Source organism: Rhea americana, unplaced genomic scaffold (assembly GCF_003343005.1).
Source record: "Rhea americana isolate MKP2758 unplaced genomic scaffold, rheAme1 scaffold_56, whole genome shotgun sequence".
In the NCBI taxonomy this organism is placed as follows: Eukaryota; Metazoa; Chordata; class Aves; order Rheiformes; family Rheidae; genus Rhea; species Rhea americana.
In genome coordinates, this window is record NW_028186712.1 from 3573718 (window position 1) to 3580931 (window position 7214).

Consider the following 7214-nt stretch of genomic DNA (forward strand, 5'->3'; position numbering starts at 1 on the left):
CAGCAGCAGCAGCCGCCGCCGCCGCCCGGCGACGCGCCCCGCCCTCTCTCCCCCCCCGTCCCCGCGCGTTGCGCGCGCGCCCCGGACCGTTTGGGGAAGGGAGGGTTTGAAACAGGTTACCGTTAAACGTGYGGCACGTACGCGCGCCTCGCGGCCTTGCTGCTTAGCCTGACTAASGGCAAGGAGCTCCCGGGAAGCAAACTTAGGAGTGGTAGCACCAGAGGCCCTGTATTTCATGGAAACAGCCTGTAGTTTAAAATTAACACCTCATTTTGTTTTTTCTTTTTTTCCTTTTTTTTTTGTTCTTCTAGAATAATTGTGTGTGTGTGGAGGGGGAGTTCCTGCTGTGGCTTCCATTGCTTGTCATTTTAGTGTTTGAAAGGCTTCCACTTTTTTCTCTGAAAAACACGAACTAGAAACTTTTATGCAAAAAAATATACGTGTGTGTGTGTGTGTGTGTGTGTGTGTGTGTGTATATATACACACACACACACATATATATATACACACATTGGTGGCCATGCCAGGGGAAGGCAGCAGGACCCCCGCGGCACCTGCAGCTGGCCCAGGAGGGCCCAGGCAGCAGGAGGAAGTGGAGGAGGAGGAGTGGGCTCTTCCTTCCTTGCTTCCCTCCACCGCTCCTGCTGCRGGAGCCCGCTCTGCCTTTGGGGCTTGACACACCTTTCTGTCAGCCCTCGCTCTCTGCCTTGCCCTCTTAGCTCCCTGAGGATGGTCATGACACCCACTGTTGCCCAGTGGAGGGGAGGTTTCCAGCTAATTTTGGTCAGGGCTCTTGGCCGTCCCTGTGCACAGAAGCCGCTGCAGGCAGGCGTGAAACCCCTGTGGCTGCAGCGGGCTGTCAGCAGAAGTCAGCAGCTGCCCACGTGGAAGAGTTTTGGGAAGCAGGGCCAAAACGTCTTATCAAAGCAGTGTTATTTGCCCACATACCAATACGTACAAACATTCTGGGGGAAGTTCAGCATCACATTCTGGGGGGAGTTCAGCATCGGACAGAGCTGCTCAGAGGCATCAGTCCTCCATTTTGGTAGGTGGTATCCACACAAGCATAAAGGCAACCTCTCTTCTGAAAAACTGCCTTTTATGACTAGTCTTTATCCATCATCCCATTAAAGAACAGAGCTCAARAGTCCAGATATGCACCGAATTTCTCTGAATATGCCAAACTACAGAAAGTGTGTGACCTTAGTCACATTTTATGCACACATATGTAGTGTCCGTGTTTAAAAAGTTCCACGCTTGGCAAATTGACAAATGCTTTACGAGACACTTAATGATACTTTATTTCTGGAATTTAAACACTGATGGCRAGAAACAAATTTATTTATAAATGGCCTATAAACTGCAATAATATCTGCATTAATATGTGCCAATATCTCAGTTCTAAACCCCAAGATAATTATAAATGGTATATTTTAAAAAATATATTTATATAAAACATCTTTTTAGTAAAAAACAATTAAAGAGCAAATGAATTTTGACTTTAAAGAAAACAAAAGGAAGTCACACTTGTGGAAAGCTAAGTATTTTAACCTATAGATATCATGAATGAAAGCAGAGGTAAAACTGTTAAGCAAAATCTCTTGTACTTTGGAATGTATGGATTGTGTACAGGCTTACAGCAGAGCTAGCAATGTATTACTTGACCTATTTTTGTAAGCCAATGAAAGATTTAGGTTAACTTCATCATCTTGTGTTTTTAACCACATTTTTCCAGAAAAGCAGCAGCATTTTCTAAAGAAGTTGCACATCAGAATATCTACAGAATACAGTCTCTCTTTATTTAAGAGCATAAGTCTCTTTTTTTATGGTCTGATCTTGCTTCCATTAATACAACAAGAGTTATGCTCTTCGTTTCCATAGAAGCCTTGTTAGCAAATTCTGATGGTAAAAAAATGGTCTTTAATTTTTTAGTTCTCTAAAAATCTTTATCTCAAAAATGTTTCAGCACTAAGCAGTTGAATTATCCAGGGGAAAGGAAATTTTCTCATTACTGCAGCAATTTAGCTGCTATTTCAATCAAGTATGTCTGTAGTACAGACCTCTTTCATTCTTAACCTTAGGGAACATACTGCATTGACAAGAGACCTGTAAAATGAGAAATCTCGAAAAAGCAACAGAAATGTGAAATATTCGTTAAAAAGATTTTGGAAAAATACAGATATACTTGGCTGAGGAAGCAAGTATCTGTCTATATGATGCAATCATCTGAGATTATATTAAACAATAATCTATGCATTTAACAGGATATTTTCAATGGTATTTGTATCATACTGAATTGTGATACTTGCTCATATTACTTAAACTATGAAACAAGAATTCAAACAATTTAACAAATAAATAAAGGAAAAATTATAGCACACAGTGAAATCAGTCTCTCAAGTAGCATCAAAGTACTGATGTGTATTTATTATTCTTCCCATGGAGACAGTCTTCAACCAAAGCAAACTATTGACCCTCCAAGCATAAAAACTGTGATTCTATCAATGTATCTACCTATACYACCATCCATAGGTTATAAAAAAAGGTTTTTTTCATTATTTACAATACAAAAAGAGATTATCTTTCTTTAAGGGGATTTCTTCACTATAAGATCACTTATAAATGTAAGACTAATTATGATGGCAAAAAGTAGGTTATTTTTGGATTGATCTTGGAAGAAATACACAATTATAGAACTTATTTTAGAATTGACTGCCACAATTGCAAGCATTCTCTGAACAGTTGTTGGTACTCTACTTTGTGCAGCATAAACTCACATTTGCTAATATCAGAGAACCATTTCTTTGTATATATGCCTCAAAAAATGTAATAACACACACATACATAAACACATACTCTCTTTRTAATTTCTAACCAGGAATCTCAAGATAGAAAGGCATGTTTTTGCTCTACTAGGAATTCTATCAGAATCAAAATGTAATTCTTATGTTCTTTTAGGACAAAATTAATATGTTTGACTTGTTTCAAAAAATGGTTAAGTTGTTGATTTACCCACAACTTTTTGTTTGATCACTAGTGTGATTAAATTAATGAATTTTAAAATACTGGCATTCCAATAACAAAACTATTATCTTCATCTTGCTGAAATAAAACACAGATCCAAGCTGTGTAGTAGCAAGAACTGTAGTATTTTTAAAAAAGAAAACACATTATTACATATCTCCCAAACTTTTTTTAGTTAATGTTAACCTAAATTTAAATCACATAAAATGTTCTTTGAAGAGTTTGGATGAACTACAGTCATTCTTATTTTAATTTTTTTAAGGCTATTTCAGCCTCTCTCAAAAAAAMCAAAAACAAACAAAAAAACCCACAGCTCTGAAACTACCTTTTTTGATGAGAACAATTAAGGCCTTGCCTTATGGCATCCAATCAGGATATGAAAGGCTTGGGACATGGTTGTGAAGCTAGCTAGCTTTACAGAAATACATTTACACACTAAATCTTATTCTAAAATTGTTTGTCAGCCTTACACAGACAAATAATGAAATTCCATCCTTGACTCAGCCTAGTTCAATTCAYGTAATATGTCAGATTACTCACTGTTTGGAAGGTCTCTTCACAGAGGATTAAATCACCCAGTATCGTAGACCTTATGTAGGCATACAAAACAGTAATAAATCACTCATATTGTTATTATTAATAATTGTGTTCAAATGAGGTTTCCCTAAATAAATAATATTACCACTTTGCTCTATTGTAACAGTATTCATCCATAAAACTGGAGTAGGTAAGCCTGAAAAAGTCTACCTTTTTTTCCAGTGGTAAAAGGATTAACTGAAATCAATAGCAACTATACTAGTGTTATCAGAGGAAAAACTGGTACAGAGTGATGATTTCTATAGGGCATACCAGAGTCCATATCCTGTTTTGTTCATGATAACAGCAAGATGGCAATTGTTGGAGGTGGAGTTATAATTACATAGTAACATATAAAGGGGAAAGGAATATAAATGAAAGATATCAAAAGTACATACCACTTGTATCAAAAAGTTAATTTATCTACCTATATTTAAAGTGATAAAGCTGTTTGTATGTTTACATAATTCATATCATTTTCTACTGCAGGTTTTTGCTTTTTTATTTACACAGTTTACTTTGATTTTTGCAAATACTCTGAAGCAGACCATTTGAAAAAAATGTACCCTCCATGCCTCAAGTTCTTTTTTTTGCATTATTAAAGGAGTAGACATCAGATCATGACTATTTGATCTAAGAGTAATAAGCAAASGACCAGATGCTAGAGCCTTTTCAATTACAAAAACATTTAAAGACAGCTGTACCATATAAACTCTCTTGGATGAATCATTTGCTTGCAGCATCTGGTTAGTTTGGCCATGCCTCTAGCATATTGTATCTGTTCTGACGCATGAACTAAGGTTAAGCTTACTTTTCTATATATACATKTGCATTTCTTGACCATAAACAGGAACTAACACTTTGGGTCTTATATTCTGTGACAGGAAATAAAGAATACTTAGAGCCTCTGTAACACCTGTAAAGGAATAATCGAAGTGGTGTATGCTAAGTTTATAYGACTAGGTTACACTAACCATTATTATTTTACCAGAATAAAATACTTCTGTCTTTAGCCAGAAAAACACATGCTGTACTTGTGAATTTTCTGCAATTTCATCCCACTCACACAAAAAGAACCCATGAAAAATATACTTGCAAGAATGTTAGAAGTGATGAGTCACATTACCAATAGTCTGAAGGCATGTCCAGAAAATAAATAGCTTGTTGACACCAGGAAGTATCAGTAGAGCAGGTGTAGAAGTCAGTGAGAATACTGTTATTACTTGTGGGTCAATAATATTGCAAAGAAAAAAAAATGAGAAAGATACATACATGTAGCTGAAATATTTCTAAATATGCATATTCTTTCTGACTTTGTATTTTCCTGCTTTTCTCTCCTCTTCTCTTAGATGAAGAGGTTCCTCAAGTCAGGAGGAACAAACTGAGTAAGGATTGAAGTATCTAGCTTTGTCTTAGGCTCAGCATTTAGAAGTTACTCTCAAGACAATATGGTTTCAGTGCATCATTTTTCTGGCTGGCTATCATAAGATCTGGATAACCCTTTGCAGTTGTTCTCATGATGACACAAGCCATGTTGTTGAAACGGTATGTTCTAAAATAAAATGAACAGTATGTACAAATGATACATACAGAGAACTGGCAGCCACTACCAAACCATAAATGAGTAAGTTCTAGAATTGACCACTAGGAAGTAGCTAAAAAAAGCTAAAGCATTCTGTGTTCACCCTTAAAAATAATACAGGTACTGGACAAATATTCAAAATGTATGCACACTTTAATTACTTATTAGAACAATRCTTTTTATTACAAACTATCTTAAGTGCTCTGACTCAAGGAATTGACACTGTGGTAAGCTGAAGTGCATATCTTGTATATTTTTATCATATATATTTATCTATTCACATAGTTTACAAACAAGTGAACCTTTAATGGGAAAAACAAAAATATAAAATACAGTGTGTTTTGATACATGTAAGCTATGGTTTTACCCTTCCACTAAATAGGAACTCAAGCAACATTAAGTCAAAGTTTTCAATTATTTTTTCTTTTTCTCCCTTTATAAGAAAAACAATAAATAACTGTGTTATCAACTAAATAAAAGGAAAAGAAGCAAGTACAGGTTTATTTTATATGAGCTCAGTTACATGAGAASAAATGTAACAGGCTTTTTTGAGTGAGATAGTGGCTGCTTTCACTTTTTCTCTGGATGCAGAAGGACTGACGGGTAGGAGACAGTTGTCTATGTTCGGGCATCCATTGCCATTTTACACACCCTTTGGTAACCTGACCTCCTGCTGCCTCCCCAGCAGTGCATGTCTCCAAGCTGCCGGTCCTATGTATATATCCTGGATGCTACAGAATATCTAAAATGGCCTGTGGTGTCTTACTTAAACCAGCTCAGTCCCACCCCTTGTTTGTCAGAGCAGTRGACATTTTTTGAAGAAATAACCCATTGCTAATGTTTGAAGACAAGGTCTTATACCATTAAGAACACTCAAAATAATGCCAAAGTAGCATCTTATCTTTTCCATTTGCCTGTGATGTTTTTGTTCTAAGTTGCTGGTCGTTTTTCTTTTTTTCTTTTTTGTGGTTGTTGAAGGGAGAAGTGAAGGAACAAGAAAGAGGTTGGCCTCAGATGATTACTAGAATTTAAAAATACCGAAAATCTTTATGATTTTCTTGTTTTAATAGTAAGTACGGAAAATTCTAAAAGATTTTAAACCCTACAATTTACAATTTTCACAAATACAGAATAACAAAATGGAACTAGAAAGAAGATGGACTATTATTCAGTATTTGCTGATGTAACTCATAAAAGCCTTCAGAAAAGCCAGAAGTAAGAAATTCTGAAAAAATCTGGCTTCTTAGTTTAGGTACCTAAATGCTGATTGTTTTGAAAGCATGATCTCAGTTCTAATGGTTAACTCTTCTCAAAAAAGTTGATTCTCACCTATCTAATGTCACAATTTCACAAGTGATTACTGGTTCTCGTTATCTTCATATGCTTATCAGAGATCTGTTTAAATTGTGTATCCAAAGACTTAAGGAACTCACTGCTCCATATAAGCATGTTGGTATATATTTGTTTTGCTAGATTGTATTTTAATTATTTGTTTATCAGAATCAAATTCACTATGCTTTTAATACTGATCCAACTATATATCTTTGTGTAGTTTTATTAGCATACAAATATCTAAGTTTTATTAGGAAAATGTTGGCTTCACTAAACTTCATACATGTAACAAATCCAGCTTTGATGCTGTTGATCATCAGACAAATATTTTGTATGTGACATAAAGCTGGCAAAGCCACAGGAGTGATTTGACTTACTATAAACCAGACAGCAAYGGTTTTATTCACAGAAGTTACATCCCTCTTGTTCAGGTGGGGAAATTTCTCTTGCTACTTTTTGTACTTTTGTACTTTCTGTACTTTTTGTATGTTTCAAAGAACTGCCTTCTCAAGATTACTTTAAAAAACTGAGTAAGAACATGGGATATATCTGTATGTGAACAGCAGCTGTTCTAGGCTGCTTCTATATTTATAAACATAGTTTTGCATCTTTTTTTTTCCCTCTTAATACGTATTAAAACAAAGCAGACATTAAACTATTTTCATGAGAGAAGAAAATTCATTCTGAGTTTTGATTTCTT